We start from the raw sequence: 19,400 nt of genomic DNA on the forward strand, positions 1-19,400 counted from the left end.
ACCCATCCATTTATCTACTTTCTTGTGATGGCACGTGTTACTGCAGCAGCTTCTCCAGGATAGATGCTGGAGTCACAAAATGTATGAGAAATATAAAAAACAGGCTAGTGTGTCCTTGATCTACAGCTAGAACCTCCCCAAGTCAATACCTCTGAAAGCCAAAGGGGTTCAGTACATGGAAAGGGTAAGTCCATAGGATTATGAAGGCTTAATAGTTACATATAATATAGTCCTTCTTTCTGGTTTTCCAGGGATTTCAGGACACTTGGGCACATTTACGGTGATGGCTTTGTAAGCCCATATCAATACATTGCAGTGCAGAGGCAAAGGCAATTGGGTCACATTTTGTCCTCTTCACAAATGATATCGCACCACCAGCCTTCTCAGCACTACCCAATACACAGCACTCTGCTCCATATCTAACCAGAGCAGCAACAGTTTATATTGCACAACTCACCTGCACACAAAATCTCCTGAGCAGAGCTGTACATGGCTGCAAACAGTGTTTAAGCAAATCAGATTTCTTGTGACGCTTTTATTTATTTCTCTCTTTTTTTTCCCCCCAAATAGATGGATTTAGATCATTTTCCAGCTACCAGGAAGCTTCTCATTAAGTAACAGGCTGTAAGTAAGGTGATCAGACAGTGGAAAGCTGCACCAATTAAAAAATCGTGTAAACCCCCCTGAAACCGGATGTTGCAAGAAAGCATAAACGCCAAGCTCCCGATCCGTTTATTGAACTCCTCAGATTTGGCAATCACAGACAATTGGTCTAAAAGGCACTGACCGCACACAAGTTTTGGGTTGATTACTGCCACTCTTGCTTTTGAATGGGAACTGAAGGCTGAGCAATGGATTGAAAGAAATGGCTCCTGTTTCTTTTTGCCTGACTGACTTCAATCCACCAGGGATATCTGTAGGCCGGGTCTCAACGCCCCATTAAAGCAAGCAACACTTTATTCCTCCAGTGACAGAAGACTCCTCAAACCAGCTCATACGGATGAGGCTGCTCTGTGTGCCTCTGCGTCTAAAAGGTGTTTGGGAAAGCTTTGGAAACTTTTTTTTTTACATCAAGGATTTTTTTCCCGATTCTTTTGAAAGTTAAACAACTTTCAAAAGAATCGGGATAAAAATCAGAAATCAGAAGCAGAACTGAACAAAAGATTAGCTGCTTAGGCAAAAAAGAAAGAAAGGTAAACTTGGGTCAAAACAGTTATTTCCAAGGAACACTGGCATTTTGGTGGAAAACAGTCATTTTGCCAGCAAAAATTAAAAAGTTCCCAATGAAACATTTCAACCATCTGGCACTCCAGAATAGATAGCAGCGTTTCTTCCTTTCTACAGGACCAATAAAACTTATTGTGCGCTGCAAATGGCTTCCTTTATGTCACTCTTTATGCTCGCTCTTAGTGGCGACCTCTGCAGAGCTACAACTCAGTAATTACATCCTGCGCTTGGAGAGCACTCGCCTGAAAGTGGAAATGAAGCAGGTGAGTCCTGACCATTAACTGTCCGTTCGGGACCACGCTGCAAGTGAGGGGCCTGTTCCCATTAAAGTTTGACCCCAGACAGCAGTGGGGAGAGGATCAGGCCCTACCTGGAAACCTCGGAGGGAAAGCACGAGTGAGCATGCTTGAAATGCAGCTACAGCTGGTAGTAAATTGTAGGCGTGCGTAGCAGTGCAGTGTGTTCATTGCTCTGCTTGATAAATCACACTCCAGCCTGAGGTGTCAAACAAGGGGGGAAAAAAAAAAATCCTATTTTTTTCCCTCATTTCTTTCTAGTTATTTTTGACAAGCTGGAAGGGAGGAGGAGTGGGGAGCTGACGCATGTTTGATATACACTTTTGACGGAGGTTTTACTTTATTATGTTTAATTGAAAAGTGTTAAAGTCATCCAACATGAATATTCAACTGATGCCTTTTGGTGCTGTTCCAGGAGTTATGATTGTCTGTGATTCCACAATGGCTTCTCAGCACGGAGCCCTGTCAAAGTGAGAGTGACAGTGGGGAAGCTATTAATTGAAATAGCTTCATTAATTAGTAATTAACAGCAGGGTAATGACTATGTCACACATCGTATTTCAATGAATGCCCTTCATGTGTTATGGGGCCTTTAATTAAAGAATATGCATTTTAATTAAAGGCAAGTTTGGCCCTTTGGCCTTTGGAATACAAAAGATGTTTCTAACTTTCAAGAATCAGAGGAGGAAAGGTTAGCTTTCAAAAAAAAGGCCAAGTGCAAGTAGTTTCAAAGTTAAATCCCTCCTGCTGCAATTACCAGCGTATTGTTCTAAGCTTCTCAATTCCATGCATAAAAACATTGTTCAACCCGGATGAGTGGGTGAGAGGGTGTTTCGAGGGACCTCAAATTCTGCACCCACCCATCCTGCCCATGATCTAAGTGTCCCAAACCACTTTAACCATCTGCCATTGACCCACTGTGGGGACACAGGGTCAACAGTTTCATTTACCTGTATTCATGCTTTGCACTATGCCCCATTGAGTCAGCACACAGGGTGTTTCTCATCTGCAACCTCCACGAGGATGTAGTGACAGGTTCCCCATGCTGGGGTCTTTGGAGTCTGCAGGATGAAGGGAAGGAAGTTATGAGGAGGGATGGTGGGTAGGAAGAGTGAGTTGGATCTGTGAGAGAAGGTGGACTGCAGGATGTGTGGGCCAGCTGAATTGATATTTTGCAGTCAGTAAAGAGGCACTGGAGGAACTTGATGGTGGCATGCAATTTTCAGGCAACTTCTGTGTGTGTGTGTGAAATGGGTACTGGTATTTTGTGCCTTTTGGGGAGGTGCAATGGGCAGTGTAAGAAGAGAAGGACCTTTAGCAGTAGATTCCAGCACAAGTGGAATCAAGCTTGTGGCTTATACGGTCAACAGGGCAGAAGAAAATGTCCCTGGAAAAAAGGCCCCTGGAAAACTCATCCAAACTGCCAGCATGGATTTATCACGGGCAAGTGTGACAGGAGTACCTCTACTAGGGTCTTCCTATCGGTGACTCCACCCTCCTGTTATGGGCCAACCGCCTGCTTACTCGCCTGCCATGCCTTGATCTTAATTGGTTAATTAATAGATGTAATTAGCAGGAGGCTGCCCTTTTTTTTTTTTTTTGCCCCAGTGCCAAGAAGCGCTATCTGTGGCTCCTTTTCCTCACCTGTACTGCAGCCCAAGCCTTGCAGATGGTACTGACATGGTTTTGACCTGGACATGGCTGTAATTTGGCTCTCTCCTTGACTTCCCTGGGCTTCCACCGCCTTGTCTCGTCCCATGCCTTCCTGGCACTCTGCTGCCCCCTCTTGGTGAGGCTTCTCACTGCCCCCCTCACCCTGGGGCTGGGGCCAGTGCACCCCAAAATGCCACGCCCTCTCTGGCACTGGGGTCCACATGCTACTGTGGAGCCCCTATGAGGCCTCCTCCTGCCCCTAATAGCCTCACCCTGTCCTCCGGTGTTATAAAACTACAAACAGAAAACTCATGCCCCTGGGCTATAACATAAAATCTAAGCTATTTGGCCAGCCATCATTCAAATCCCTACCAGGGAATTCTCCACCCCGTATCCATGAACAGGAGCTGCTCAGGCCATCAGGCTTCTCCACTCCGCTTGCCCCGGCAGAGCTCCTTCTCCCATGGCTGCCAGTGGAGCACTGCCCTCCTGGCCTCCCTCCTGGGGTTTTATATGTGCCAGGCCCTGCCCCTTCCTGTCAGCTGACTCCCCAGCGGTTGTCCTAGCAACCAGCACCTCTAACTCTGGCTGCCCTGGTAACTAGCAGCTGGGCTGCCCCCCCTCACTGCTAGGGCTCTCTCCCTAGCTGTTCCTGCTCGATGGAGCAGGGGACCTGTGTGCTCTGTGACAGAAAGTCATGTCTGACAACCTGATTGCCTTCTATGATGAGAAGGCTGACTTTGCGGATGCAGGAAGAGCCCTGGATGTGATATATCTTGACTTTAACAAGGCTTTTGATACGGTCTCCAACAACATTCTTGAAAGCAAGCTAAGGAGGTATGGGTTGGATGAATGAACTGTAAGCTGGATAGAAAATTGGCTGGATCAAAGAGCAGTAATATATGGTTCAACATCTAGTTGGCAGCCAGCATCTAGTGGAGTGCCCCAAAGGTTGGTCCTGGGGCTGGTTTGGTTCCGTATCTTCATCAATGATCTGGAAGGCAGGATGCAGTGCATCCTCAGCAAGTTTGCAGATGACACCAAGCTGGAGGGAGTTGTAGATACACTGGAGGGCAGGGCTGGGATTCAGAGAGAGATCGACAAACTGGAGAATTGAACCAAAAAAAAATCTCATGGGGTTCAATAAGGACAAGTGCAAAGTCCTGAACTTAGGACAGAGCAATCCCATGCACCGGGGCAGGCTGGGGGCTGACTGGCTATGCAGCAGCTCTGCAAAAAAGGACCTGGAGGGGGACAGTGGACAATAAGGACAGTTGGGGGTCTGGGGCACATGACTGGTGAGGAGAAGCTGAGGGAATTGGACTTACTTAGTCTGCAGCAGAGAAGACTGAGGGGGATTGAATAGCAGCCTTCAACTCCCTGCAGGAGGGTTGCAGAGGATGGAGCTGGACTGTTCTCGGTGGGGCAGATGACTGAACAAGGAGCAATGGGCTCCAGTTGCAGCAAAGGAAATTGAGGCTGGATATTAGGAAAATCTCTCATGAGAAGGGCAGTAAAGCACTGGAACAGGTCACCCAGGGAGGTGGTGGACTCTCCATCCTTGGAGGTTTTAAAGACCCGGGTAGACAAAGCCTTGGTGGGATGATGCAGTTGGGGCTGGCCCTGCTTTGAGAAGGGGGTTGGACTAGATGTGATCTCCTGAGGTCCCTTCCCACCCTCATTGTCTGTGATTCTGAGACTCGAAGGGGTGTTGGGTAGGCTCACAGACATACGAGAGGCATGAGGGAAAAGCAGAGTGAAGTTACAGATCACTGTACCAAAGGGGACTTTGCTGGCCTCTGCTATGGGCAAGCGGATAAAACAGCACACAGGTTTAGTCCCACGGGGCAAGTTTTGTGATGCTCCTAGCACATGTGCTGAGGCAGGGATGGCTGATCAAATGAAACCCATAAAAGTTGGCAGTAAATGCTTTGTGCCTTGAAGACTTCATGCTCTTTGCTGGTTGGGATATCCACTTCCCAGCTTTGGGATGGGCCCAGTTCTGACTATGAGTTATGGTTGAGTTTAGAGAGATCTCCAGCATATGCCTGGACAGACAACTCTGAAGCCTAACATATAATCACCTATACACTAAAGAAAGATGAAGGGCAAGTTTAAGAAAGGCAATGTAAGGGCTCTGGCTCTATCAGAGTTATTTAAATTCTCAGGGTAACACCCCTGCATACACACACACTGAAAACAGCCAACAAAAGGGTCTTTCTTTATTTTGAGAGCAAAAGCATTTGGATTTTAAAACAAAAACTTCAAAGACTGAAACATTCACTTCCCAAACGGGACCCAGACTAAATGAGTGCAGCATTGCATTTCAAAGGGAAAATGGTGATCAAACACCGCTCAAGGACGACACCGGGGAATTGAGAGCGGATGAGGCAGAGGTGGTTGCTGTAGATAATGCCAAATAAGGTGGACTGAGAAAGGGGCTGCTCCAAAGCTCAGTGAGAGTTTTCCCACCGATGTCAGTGTACCGCGAGCCAGGCCCTTGGAAGAAGGGGATGCTGATGTTGGGAAACTGCAGCCCCATGTTTATAGACCAGCCTGCAATGCTCACCTTAGCTAGTGATTTTATCACCATACTAAGTCCTTCAAGGCTCCCAGAGAAGGTCCCATGAGAAAGTTTAGCAGGAAGGCCATTCAAACTAGTAGGATGCCGGGACAGTTGTCATATTTGGGCTTCTCCTGTGCAACTCTCTTCCTGGTCCTCCTCTCCCCAGTTCGCCAGTCCCACTACCCTGTTAAATTCCCTCTCCCCCTCCATCCCTGCACATGTCTCTGCACTACCCTCTGGGAGAAACACTGTCCCAATGTGCTTCACCAAGCCACTGTCCTATGCTTGTCCCTGTCCCTCACATACTTTTTCTTCTTCTGTAGTAGGAACTGAACAAAGTTGGCTGGAATATGGCAAAAAGAAAAGAACAAATATCTTTGCCGTTCCCCGCCCGTGAAGTTTCGACTGTCTTGAGAAGCTGTGACCATTTCTAGAAATGAGTTTTATAATCACTTAAACAATTAATCCGCAGGCTCCTCCCCCCAGTTCTGTGTTTCCCGAAGGCCTTGGAGGAAGCTGTCCTTTATATTGCAGATTTCTCCATTCGGTCCCTTTAAGGACATGGAGAGAGGAAAACACGGTGTGTTTAAATGAAGATTTAAACTTTTGCTGGGGAAGCTGGGGGAGGGGATATGTGAATTGCTCCTAGTATCAGAGCATGGTAATTAATGTTAATAACATTAAATAATTTAAATGGACAGGCAATATTTTATGTCATATTTCCCTGGCATTTTTACTGGCGTCACCATGGCTTTGTCCTTATGTAGCTATGATCGCTATGTCAAGGAGATCCCATTTACCTGAAGCAGGAGTGATACGTGGACTTTTTTTGTGTGTTTGGTTTAGTGATATTTCCTTACTTCCATTCCACAAAGTAAAAACTCAGGCCTAGTTTCCAGGCCAAAGTGTGCGGTGCAAACTGTGCACACACAGAGCTTTGTACACGCTGGATAATGGTACCGGGACAGGACAACCTATGCTCACCATTATTTATGTGAGCAGGTGTACTAAACGTGTGCACAAAACTGGGTCGGGGGGTATTTTGGGTATATGTTCTGCCTCCAGTCTTCCTTTAGAGTCAAGTCCCTGATTGGGTTTGGCGTCACAGCCTCTGCGGACCTTGCAGCATAGCTGGACAAGTCTGACGCCTGCTTGCAGTGAGGATCTTGGCGAGCGACATTCGTTGCACCTCGTCAGCACCTCCCCTTCCCCCGGGATCGCTTGTCTGATTAAGCACTCTCAGTATGCTCAGCTCCAGACAAAACCCAGAAGAAAGCCTGCCCTTTGGCCTGCGCAGAGATGTTTGAAACATTTGCAAGGCTTGTCTGTTTTGAAGGAAAGTGGCTTTTCAACCAAAGAGAAATTTTGAAAAAAATAGAAATCAAATTTCGAAGAATTTTTTTTTTTGCTTTGGCCAAGAGCTAGAGGGGGTTTATAAAAGAGGGGGGAAATCAAAAATTGGCTTGTCCTCAGTTTCCTATGGAGTTTGGGGGTTTAGGGATGAAAATTGGTGAAATTTTAAGTCCCTCCCCATGCTGGGAAAAATATTTCCTGACTCGTCCTCGGACTCTGTGTGTTTACATTTTTGGGCTGTCACAGAACATTTTTACTATAAGGTATCTTGGGCCATTTGTTTGGTTTTTACACTTGTACTTTTTAGCGGAATAATTTCATAAAACAAAGAGAATGACCATTATTCAAATGGGACACAAGGTGAGGAGATCGTGCTCCGTGCATATTGATGGCCTCCATTGTGTAGTGTCTAGACTGCTGTTGGGTTTTTGGCTGACACAGCAGTCAGATCCTAATCTGGATGTGGGTTATCATCATTATTAAATTAGAGGGTGGCCTTTAGTTGGACCCTGACTCAGGGGTAGCATTAAGGTTCAAGTTCAGATTGGATGGTGCTGAAATCCTTCAAGTTGGTCTCAGGAGACTGCTGCCCTCCTGGGATAAGCATGTGTTTCTGGTCACCTCCAGCTAGTGTAGACCTTGCTGTAAAAGGCTGCTTCATTTCCTGGCTGCCCAGAACCAATGTAAAATCAGAGGAGGCTCCCATCCTCAAAATTAGGCACCTGTTTGAGCTCTGTGTCAGATAGAGCCTAAGATCCTAATTCAGGAACATAGTTCACATCATGAGTAATTTTAAGCCTATAACAAGTCCCATTAAAGCACAATGGCATTATCTGATCTAATGCTGGATCCGAGCTGATCTGATACCTATGGCAATATGCTCATTGCCTCGGGTGGGCGTTGAACTGGGCCCCTGAGCATGTACTATGCTTTTACTCTTCAAGCTGATCCTCCGAAGCAGGCGGTGGGCACAGTGGTGAGGCTTGAGTAGAGCCTTAAGGGAAACTTCAGCCTCTCAAGCCATCAATCAGTCACCTCTCCCAAAGTCTCTATCCCCCTTTTATAATTGAATAAAGAAGGGAAGAAGTCAAAACGGCTCAGAAGTTAAGAGGACTCTGACACTGCCTGGGAAATGCACCACCATAAGAAAAATGAAAGAAGTATTCCCCTTACAGATTTAAGTGGGGTATGTATGATCCTCTCTGCAATCCACAGTGTAAACCCATGTAAGCACCCGACCTTGCTCCATGTTTTCTCTATTCTAAAATGCCAGGAGGGCATTTGACTTTTCTGTTTTTCATATTCCTCGTTTGTTGTATACTAGCATCCGCCTCATCCTTTTCAAATCAAACTTCTTATTCTTCTATGCTCCCCGAAATTAAAACGTGGCAAGGTTTTTCTTTTCTTTCTTTTTTTTTTTTTTGAACAGTAAGATGAAAACATGTTTGAAGAATAATGTTTTCCTAAGTTTTAGCTGACATTCCATTTTAATGACTTTTTAAACAAAGTAACTATTAACTGTGCATCGTTTTATGGTTTCCTGATGTCTGACAGGTGTTTTTGCCCATGTGGGAAACAGATGCTAATAACATTTTCCCTAATAGCTCATAAATAATAAGCATTTAGCATTTTCCTTTGTATACTGCTCTGTCAATAGCCAATTTACTTTTCAGAAGCCTCAACGTTTTCCTGTCAATCAGTTTTAGCCCCGGGCATTTTTTGGTGATTAGAAACCCCTTAGAGAGTGAGAACTCCAAATTAGTTTTAAATAAAAAATAAGAATATTCATGCTGCTGAACATCTAAAGGTAAAAAAAAAATGATCTGGGTACATAAATATCACTGGTGGGGTATTAATACTTCATAGAAATGGAATGACCAGATACTCTCTGGAGAAACGCGGCGGAGACAAGCACATGACACAAAGAAAGTAATGAATGCAGTAGCAAAAAATACAACTTAAAAACAAAAAAGCAAAAGAAAGAAATAAAGGTAAATTAGGTTCTGGCCTTTAACGTATTGGGCACCTTTTGCAAATATAATTAGCAGCAAAAACATTGCTGCATTTCATGTTTACCACACTTTTCTGTCTTTTCCTTCCTTGGTTTGGTCTTGGATCGAGTCCCAACTACCGACTACATAAAAGGACTTCCAGAAGAGAAAGAGAAAAAAGACCGTCTCCTTGAGAGAAGAACAACTGTGGGCTTTGAAGAAGTTTGCAAAGTGAGGCACAAAGAGCTACCCTCGAGGAGGGGGAGCAGCATGGTGGAGCAACTAACTTTACGGAGCTCTTCTATCTGCTCATTTCCTGTAAAAGGCATCTTGGTTTTCCAGGACACTGGAAATATCCGAGGAGGATTTACCTATGCAGCTGTCTGTCTAACGTAAGGTGCTTCCACTATAGAATTGACAGGAATACTCAATTTGCTGGTGGACTTTGGCAAATATATGGCACTTTTCTCTTCTTCAGGACAAAACTCTATCTAGGGAATTTCCTGCATCCCTTTTGTGTGCCATACGTGTTGTGGAGTCGATAGCGCGTAGAAATTGTATTGATGCTTTGCACAATGCCGACTTTCATTCTCAACATTGCCAAGCGTTTGGCATCAGGCAGGTGAAATCCGTCCACACGTCTACATGGCAGCTCCGTTTGTCCTGATGATGGTGGAGAACCATAGAGGAGGTGCAGTCTTAGTAAGATTCAAAGCCAGGCTGGTCAGCATTGGTTGTGTTTGATAACTGTTAAAGAGAACAGATTTTCTTTTTTGGGGTGGAGCGGGGAGAGGAACCTCATGGTTCAGATCTTTAACCAATTATCTTTAATCAAACTATTAAAGATAAGAATGAGGCCTTCACGATTCATGGATGTTAGGGTTGGAAGGGATCTCAGCAGATCATCGAGTCCGACCCCCTGCCCTGGGCAAGAAAGAGTGCTGCGGTTGGATGAACGCAGCCAAGTACATACCTAACCTCCCCTTAAATACCCCCAAGGTTGGAGAGAGCACCATCTCCCTTGGAAGCCCATTCCAGGTTTTGGCAACCCTTCCCATAAAGAAATGATGGCTCTTGAACCGTCCCCAGTAGCATCTAGTGATGGCCAATTGTAGGGGCCAGGGAAATATATGGATGTTGCATCTAATCCATTTTGGCAGTTCCTATGTTACCTCACCTGACTTTACTGTTGGGAGCTCTGGCTCTGCCATGCTGATATATTGGCATACCATTTTCGCTGCTCTATTTTTTGTAGGGACTTTCTTTAAGGAATGGAATTATTCAAACTTCATCAACAGCCAATGTAGAAGATAGCAATTTTCTATCAACACGGGCCTCTCTCCTTCATGTGCCGTGATATAAGACCTATGGCAGCGATGAGCTGTCGCAGTTCACCTCCTTCCTCCATGTAGGCATCCGATGAGAGGGATGACACTTCACAGGATGCTCCAGATCACCAGATAAGTAGTTAGTAATGCTGCCAGTCAAATTATTTCCTTATATTTAGAGTAAGCAATGACATGGGGGAGGGCAGCAGAATTCAAACCACTCTCAGAGCTATTGGTCAAGCTGTTTGACTGCAGACACAGAAAGAAAACATGGTTTATATTCTGATTCCCATTTAATGACCTTTCAATATTAGGGGAGTTAAATGAACAACGGTGAACAGTGACGACAACAACACCCGAATAACAAGCGGCTGAACGTAATGCTTCTACTCATACAAAATGGACCGCTGCATCTCCAGTACCTACATGATGCAGAGCTGTGCGGGCTCTCAGCTCTGCACCCTGTCCACAAGGTCACTTTTCTGGCAGCACGTGCCTATGGAACCTGCAGGCCCATTAGTTTTGTACTGATTTGGCCAGAAAAGTGCAGGTGAGTGAATAATCTACTACACAATTGACTGGTGACTGTTCAAGGCCAACTGTTCAATTACTAACATAAAAAGAAACCACTCAGATTTGGGGACTCTAATGACATTATGCCAAGAGCAAGGAAGGATTTTTTCAGCAAAATCATTGCACCAGAAAAGCCTGGTTCATCCCATCTAACTGTCTGGGAAGGTAGCAGCTGCTTCAACAAATCTCTTATTAAAAACAAAAGAGTTTTGCAATTGTCCAAAACACTCTGTTCTTACCTTTTCAGAACCGGATGGCTGACATCGTGTGGTTCAGATGTTTTCATTTCAAATTTAAAACAGCAACAGCAGTAAAACTTAGATGATCCAAAGCAAACCAAAGCATTTAAAAATTCTCCCAAATCCAACTTAAAAAAAAAAAAAAGATTTATAAATGTTGTTGAGGTTTTTGAGCCTTTCTGCCCTTATTTTGAATGGGGAAAAATGTTGGAAATCTTAAAAATCTCATGTGATAGGAAAAGATTTCCCCTCCCAGCTGGAATTACAACACAGTGGACACATCTACATGAGATGCTACATCATCATCGTGATGAGCTACGTTGCTGTAGCTCATTGCTATGGTGACGCAGCATTGGCAGGCGCTCACTGTGATGTCACTGCTACTGCGCAGTAGTGTTGAAAACAACCCATGCGCCACCGGGACTGCGCAGTACCTGCGGGTACTGAGCAGTCAGGGGAGCATGTAGACGCACCCAATATGTTGCAGGTCATAAAAAAGGGGTGTCTATCTAAACCAACATCTAAATCTTAAACTGAATCTGAATGAAGGGGTCTCTTGAGAACTGACTTAAAAGTCCAGTTAACTTTTTAAACATTTAATTTGCATGAGCTCCTGGGCTTCCCACTAGGACCTGAGGCAGAAGCCGAATCATAAGGAAAGGCTGTACTTAGCTAAAGTAGAAACAGGAAATATTGGGAATCTAAAATGCCAACTCAGTATCATAGGCCCAGATTTAAAATAGTTTGGATTTGCTCCTGGACATGTAGGAATATATCTGCATTGAACCAGAGTCTCATCAATTAGCCATCAGGCATATTTGGCCTTTAAGTCAAAGTCAATGGGGAAGCAAAAGTTGGCATCAGTGGGGCTATCAAGTCAGGTCTGTCCCAAGGCTGCACTGGCCACTGGGGCACCTTTGATGTAGCAATAACTTTCCTCCATTCTTCTTGGTCCTTTGCAATCCTGCGACAATCAGTCAGTTTTAATCCTGCCCATTGTTTGATGCTGGTGGTCCAACTTGCCCTGGTCTGTCTTCTCTTTTTTGTCTGTCCACAACACCCTGCAGGGATGGTGTTGGTAAGGGTGCTGGGCCTTCCTGTTACATGTCCAAACTGTGGTGCTATACCTCTCTCCATTTCATGGGCTTGAATTGCGATAAAAGTATCTTGGAAAATTTTAGAAGACCTGAGATCATTTTGGAAGGGAAGAGGGCCATCATACCTGCCTGTGGAAACTCTGGTGGGACACCAATGCAATATAATAATTATAGATAAAAACAGCCAGACCTGTGTTTCAGAACGTCATCTACAAATGGCTGTGGAAGTGCAGATCTTTAATATGTGATAAACAATTATTGCCTTTACATATGTAATCATGTTAACTGCATATGTGTGTGACCAGACAGCTTGTAGTTGCTAATTAGCCATTTGTGTGCGCGTTTGCTGTGTCTATATGTGTAATAATGATCCCTGCATGTACAGAATAGATGCACAGATAGATCATTAATCACAGGTAAATCTGAAAAGCTGATATATATAATCTTTGACAAACCCTAAAAGGAAGTAAAACAGTCACATCTAAGCTTAACTTCAGTTCAAAGATGCTGTTATTTGTGTGTGTGTGTGTGTGTGTGTGTAAGTGCATCTTCTTTTGTGTTTCCCTTTAGCAATTCTGTTTTGGCAAACACACTAGTAGGTTGGGGATTTATATCTAAAAGAGCCACAAACAGCAAAGGAACACAAAGAAACGTTTGAAGGAAGAGCACAATGTCAGAATTTTAATACAGTAAACCAAGTCAAGAATAACGCCAAAATAAAAGGTTGAGATAGAATTATTCATCCCATAGATGCTTTTAAGGGCCATAGACAACTGTAACTGTGGGCCTCCCACTCCCTCATTTTCTTTCCAGAACTATTCTTAGGTAGTTTATTGAATTAATTCCTTGAATTTAGACCCAAATCCCAGGTGTTTTTAGTCACATCATTGCCTCTTGTTTCACACTGGTATAAGCCCACTAAGTGACGGGACAGAACAGCGAGTTGGGATCCTGGTCTTAGCATATTCCAAGTTGATAGTAAACCTATATTCATTTATGATGTCTCCATTTCAAATCCAGCACAGGTTAGTATGGGGACATAGTCAATTGATGGCTGCTGGATGGCTCTGCAAAAACCAGTTGGTGGGTGCAGTCTATTTCCCAGTGGGCAAATTTAACATCATAAATCCCACCACTATAGTGTTGGCCATACCCTGGATGTAAGGACCTAGAGGACGGTCTGAACTGAATACAAGTTTTAAACTTGAGCTGCAGACAGGATGGACTTGCCCTCTGCAGGGACTAAGAAAGATGGTAGCTTGGAGGATTGACACAGAGCCATTCACTCTCTATTTAAGGTGCATTGTGCTTTAACGGACAGCTAGACCTCAACGAGGAGCTAGATATCAGAGAGGTTTTGGTCTGGTGATGAGCTGGGAGTAGAGAAGTACATTTGTGGGTCACCTTCCAGATGCCAATGCAATTTAGCAGAGTAATTTCCCCCCTGCTTTGACACTCTTGCCCAGTGTTAAAAGGACAGGGATGGTCTTTAGATACACACACAGATTTCATAGGACTCTGTCTTGCACATGGAAGTGGTAGTGACAGCAAAATGGGCTGGAACCATGGTGTATTTATCTCTGACGTTTTACACTGCTGCTGCTTAAGACAAGGGTAATTCCTGGTTATGTTACAGTCCTATCATTGCCTCCCTCCCTACACCTTTGTTTGGTGTCCCAAGCACACCGAGTGGTAAAGTATCCTGTGGTGCTACTTGGTTAGTTCCCCTTCCACAAGCATATGCCGGTAGACCTGATGTCCCCAGTTAAAACCCCTGTCACATCACTAAATATTTTAGCAAATAAAAATTTTTTTAAACATGCGGCCAGATGTCCACATTGACATAATGCTTTAGGCGTTTGACTGATAAAAAGCCAGGGCCCTTGGTAAATGGGGATTTAAAAACATGTCCTGAGGCAAGTGTGTGATATTAAAAACATCCTGGGCTCTTTTGTATGGAGATTTGCATACGTTGAGGTTTTAAAGAGAGTGTCCATCTGTCACTGAGCATTCTCCCAATACAACAAAGCATTGATAAATATTTTGAACCACAGTCACTTTTCAGCAGGCACCAGCAATGGAGCAGAATGGTTTCAGCTGGGATAGCCACGCTTTGTGCAATAAAAGGAGCTTCAGATTCACTTGGAAGCAGTGTTTAATATTTATGAGGATGACAGCCCCGTACAATTAGAGAACTACAACCTGCCCCTTCAGTGATTTTTGTGGAAAGTGTCTGCCAGCTACTGCGAGAAGTCCAGCTTTTGTTTTAAAAAATCTGGTCCTAGGATTTAGGGATAGACACTGATTGTGCTTCATAAACAGCAGCACGCTTGAAATATATGTGTGACAACAGGTCTGATCTAATGGCTCCTCCTGAAACCGGTGGAAAGACTCCTGTTGACTTTAACAGGCTATGGAGTAAGCCGGGTATATTTACAATGTTCCAGAAATAGACAAAAATTATCTTTTTTACAATTTATGTGCTGGGCAGAAAAAAGTCAAATTGCAGCCACATTGTCATGGGTTGCATCAGGGATTCATTTTGCTCAATGTATTTAACATATTATGTTATTTTAAGGCTCCCCTCAAGGCATGGATAAGTTCAACGAGGTAGAAAGGTTACTGCAGGATGCCCAAAGTTGTACCCACCATTTTAGAGAGACAGCAAACTGCTCTGTGCCTTGGAGAATCTGTGAACTAGTTTAGACGCAACAGGATGAGTATGGGTAATTAGTAAGCCTGTATGAAAATTTTGTAGAAAATGTTCAGTTTTAGATTTTTTTACCCAATCCCCTAAAAGTTAACAAAAATTAATTAGTCTGGTTTTCACTGATTTGTTTCATGGAGTATTAATTTCCCCTCCTTGAGCTAGTTCTAAAAACAAAAAGCAGGGTGAAGGACAAAAGTGGCAACATAATCATGGAGTTACTCAATTTAAGCGTAAGCATGTCTTGAACAGATCATTTATCTCAGTAGATTTGCATTTCATCCACCCTATAATCTCCCTTGCACTTAATCTGGATCCTGTTTTGAGTTTTCTCCTTCTGATTTAAGTGATCTCATCGTAACACAGGTGATTACTATGAGGGACTCAAGTTACTGTAGGTTTATATATATATTATTTATCTGTCAAGCTATCTATCCAGCTATCTAGATAGATAGATAATATATATATATATAAACCTACAATAACTAGAATCCCTCATAGTAATCACCTGTGTTATGATAGATAGATAGATAGATAGATAGATAGATAGATAGATATTTTCCATGGACCTCGTTGTAAGAGTACAGTAAAATTCCATCTATCTTGTTAATGGTGCAAGATGCTATATACTATATTGCAGAGATATTATTATGAAGATCCTACATAATTATATTGTACATCTAGGTGACTGGGTATAAAGCTTGATTTTAAAGGATCTTTTCTGTATTTCTGTAAGTCTCATGTTCTGATAATGTATCAGACTGGAACTTTTGTTAAACAACTAAAAGAGTTTCAAAGAGGTTAAAAAATAATTTATTTTCTCTGATTTGTTGAACACACACATGCCATAGGAACACATTCATTTCTTTCCCCAGATGGTGGGATGTTCATTCTTAGTGCAGATTCTAGGAAGAAAGTTTTTTATGTGCAAACATAGGCTACTAAAAAAGAAACTCCGACTTTACTCTTTATAGCCATAGTGCAGCTTCTGCCCAAGCAAGATGGGCTTATAATAATGCCCTGGGACAAATCTGGGGTGTCCTGATATTTAAATGGTTTTTTTCTGTTTTGAAAATGGCTGTGCTGTTAAACTGTGGAGTCTTATGGAAGAAGAGGGGTATGGGATATAGAAGAAGTTTCTTAGGGCTGTATAAACAGGAGGTAAGACCTGAAGAGCCCTTCAGAAGATTCTGGTTTTGTTGCTGGAGTTGTGAGAACGGGAGCACCTGACTGCTAGCTTAATCCATTGTTTAATTTTGAACACTTCACATGCAAATTGGGAACTGCATCTGCAACTGTATCTAACATATTCTCTGCATGCTCAAAGTCTGTCATCTGCATGTATGCTCAAGATAATTCTGTGTGTGAATATGAATAAGGCAAGTAATCAGATGCAGGAGAGAGTGCTTCACCTTGTAAAAAAGCTGCCTTTGCCCTGTATGATGGACACTGATGTGAATCAACAGGCCAATTCTGATCTCGGATATGAGGTCACAGTTCACATTTAAATTAGCTTTTCTACCTGGGATTGGATGTCTGGGAGCATCCTTTGTAAGACTGAGGAATACATACAGTTCTTATGCACCCCATACCTGGTGTTATAATATTTTTAAAATCAACTGACAGATTCATTCACATGTGGGATTTGGTTTCCTAACAGTGCCAAACACAAGCTTCCTAAGTGCAGATTTTTTTGGGGGGGGGGTTGTTTTAGGGTCATTGTGTTAGCACAATAGTTTATGAGACGACATTTTGCCCTGTCTATGAATAGCAAGAGCACAGAAAGGTTTTTTAAAAATGTCATGGCTATTATGGGGGAAGCTGTGTTACTGCTTCATTTTGTAGTTGGGTAAATTTTTGTTGCTGTCTAGACACCCAGTCTTCACTTGAAAAAAATACCACTTTTAAAACCAAAGAAAACCAGTTTGAGGATCTCTAGAAACCCTCTCAGAAATAGATTGGAAAGAAAACCAAGTAAAGGAACCAAACAAGGGATAAAGGAGGAGAATCAGTGCTTCTAAGACAGCAAAGACGGAACAAAACAACTAATCCTGTTACCCTTCTGTATTATTTTTGTTAATTCATGTTTTTCTTTATTCCTTTTATTCAGAGGGCACTTTTCATTTAAAAATATTTAATATAAAGATATAAATCATTGCTGCACATTAGTTGATTTCCCGGTGCAGGTCAGTACACAGCCATTCCTACAGCGGTGATGGGAGTCAGGTCAATGGGATACTTAACTGGCAGATCCGAATCACTCAAACTGTAGCTGTTGCACGCACATCACTTGTGCTGATTTCAATAGGAGTGACATGCACAGTCAGTAGGTTGGGAGTGGAAGCATCTCAGAAACACTAGCTTGCTCCCTGCCAGCTACCTAATTATGTAAACTGGTCATTAGAGCTGAATTAAAACCTACAATTAGCAAGCCAGGAGGGCATGGCTGTAATTCAGACAGATGTGCCATTTAAAAATATTTACATAAAGTTTCCAGGATAACTAGCACTGCCACTGGCGACAGTGACAAAAATAAACCAGTATCTTGGCGGTATTCTTCTAAATACAGGTCTGGCCATTCCAGTGATGGCAAAGACACGAAGAGTAGACAAAACCAACAGTCACGTCCATGATCCCAAGCTGCAAAATGCATCCACTGAAAAGCTTAAACATGGCCCGAGGTTTTCAGGCAGAAGGCAAGGTATGTTTGCACCTTATATGGGTGCGTGCACACATTAATTAATGCACCATAGTTACTGTGCATTAAGTTTAGTACTTGGATAACCAAGATACTGTGCAGTAATTTGGGCTATTGCACAGCAGCTCTGGCACACAGGTTTTTTTGGATGTGAACAGCCTAATACTACTGCACAGTAGCGTATAAGCAAGGTCACTCAGCACGCTACTGTGCAGTGTTATTAGGCTACTGTGCAGTTAGCGTCTCATGTAGATGCACCCATCAAGTAACTAAAACCCATGGTGCATATAGCATAAGCTTTCGTAAGCAGAGGGCTTGCTTTATTAGATGTTGCAACTCCAGTTTTAAGCCATTGCAAATCACAGGTGCAACCTCACTGACTAAAAATCCAAGCATTAAATGCCAAAGGGAATCTAAGAATATATTCCCATTAGATCTTAGATGATAAACCCTTTGGGGCAGGGGGCATCCTTCTTTGTACAGTGCCTAGCATATACTCTGCACTACCACAGCCGTCATCTTTGTTACCATTGCAGTGTCTCATTGAACTGACAGGGCGGTGGGGAATATTTCAGCGAGTTCAACCACCTTTGCATAACTTGAGACCCTTTGAAGCATCCAGGCAACCTGTGCTGCTCATTGTTTTCATGTGAAGAAAGAAGAGAAACCTTTGTGTGTGCCTTGGAAGCCAAAACAAAAGAAACATCTCCCACCCCTTTGCACTCTTCAAGTATCAAGGGGCAGATCCTTTTCAGAGGGCACAGCCGGAGCAGCTGGGATGGGTGTGACAAGCTTCACAGAGAGAATTCACCCCCAGGCACTGGAGCGGTGGCTGCTAGAGCAGGTGCTGCTAGAGCTCTTAGGCTAGGTACAGACCGTCAAAAAGCCTGAGGCTGAATCAATTCAATCTTTGCAGGTTAGTCTAAGCTGCGTAGATTGAACCGAGAAGCAAGAGAACAGACATTCACTTTTGATTCCAGAAACGCAGCCCTACACCTGCAATAGCCCAGGCCAGAAGCCAGGGGCGTTAAGTCATGAAATGGGGCTCAGGACTAGTGTATAAAGGGTTGATGCGACAACTTGTTCAATAAATGACAGAAAGACTTTATTTACTACAACTATTAATTAAATAATGAGCCTAAAGCAAAGCAAAGTCCAGTAGATTTAGCTGTAAAAATAAGAGTATCTCACTAATACAGGCAAGGAGGCGGTCTCAGTCTTGCCTGCTTCTCAAGGCGTGGATCTGTTCACTGAAAGATCAGCTGGATGCAGCAGCAGTTCTTGTTAGAATGATTTTTTATTCTTGAAGCAGGCCCCGTTAGCCGTTTCGTTCCTCTTTTATACCCTTTAGCTCAGCATCTTCAAAGCATTCTTGTAATTGTGTAAATCAAGAGAGAAACCCAAGCAACAATTAACAGGGAAAATCCTGTAAATTAAACTGTTCATTATTGGTTATCAGAAAGTCTCCATTCTGATCAAATTACCTTCCTCAGTAACAGGAGGTTATCAGTCTCTACTGAGTTGGATTATATCAGCAGTTGATTAACAACCAGGAAAAACCCAAGGTTTTGAGGAGTCGTCCTTGGAAGATCAAGAGAAGCACTGAGGCAAAACAAGAGTAAATCAGGAGAAGACACCTATCACAACCCAGATGGAGAATGTCTCTACCTGA

The 19,400-nt window shown here is 43.3% G+C and overlaps 1 long non-coding RNA gene across 1 annotated transcript in view; it reads left to right on the forward strand.

Moving 5' to 3' along the window:
• The window catches only part of LOC109318835, a 22,306-nt gene extending 2,913 nt beyond the window's left edge, over positions 1-19,393 (forward strand). Inside the window, exons 2-3 of the long non-coding RNA XR_002103330.1 lie at positions 7,079-7,082; positions 19,267-19,393. This is a non-coding gene — a long non-coding RNA (uncharacterized LOC109318835). The remainder of the gene's footprint in view (positions 1-7,078; positions 7,083-19,266) is intronic.
• The last annotated feature ends 7 nt before the right edge of the window (positions 19,394-19,400 follow it).

This window comes from Crocodylus porosus, unplaced genomic scaffold (genome assembly GCF_001723895.1).
Source record: "Crocodylus porosus isolate Cpor-Errol unplaced genomic scaffold, CroPor_comp1, whole genome shotgun sequence".
Lineage (NCBI taxonomy): Eukaryota > Metazoa > Chordata > Crocodylia > Crocodylidae > Crocodylus > Crocodylus porosus.